Genomic DNA, 490 nt, shown 5'->3' with positions numbered 1-490 from the left:
CATGGGAAAAAACTGTGTCCACTGATATCTCCCAGATTTCCCCCCCTCACATTTTACATTTCCCAGACTTTATATCTAGGGTGAGGCCTGAGATGATTTCTCTTCCTAAGTCTAAAAATCCTGGAGGAATGGCTTAATTGGATCATTAAAAAAAAAAAAAAAAAATCAGGTATCTTTCTCTTGACCAACTAGCTATGGCAAATGATTGCAGTAACATGGCTCTTCTTGCTGCCATAATGATAGAATTGTGGGGCCAGCTCCTATTGAAAAGGTGGTATGGTGCTGCAGTCCGGCTGCAGCAAAATAACTGAGGGGTGACGAACAACTTATGTACATTGATACAGCAGGAGTGGGAGCCGTTTATTGTAGGACAGGAGGGGTATATATACATTCCACACAGCTTATCATAATTAACATAAACTAGATACAGCAGTCAACCAATAAGGAATCTCCACACTTAATGGCTCGATGGCGTTACTTCATAAACCAC

The sequence above is a fragment of the Callospermophilus lateralis genome, chromosome 3 (genome assembly GCF_048772815.1).
Source record: "Callospermophilus lateralis isolate mCalLat2 chromosome 3, mCalLat2.hap1, whole genome shotgun sequence".
Classification (NCBI taxonomy): domain Eukaryota; kingdom Metazoa; phylum Chordata; class Mammalia; order Rodentia; family Sciuridae; genus Callospermophilus; species Callospermophilus lateralis.
The sequence above is the reverse complement of the archived record's forward strand: the minus strand, read 5'-3'. Positions refer to the sequence as shown.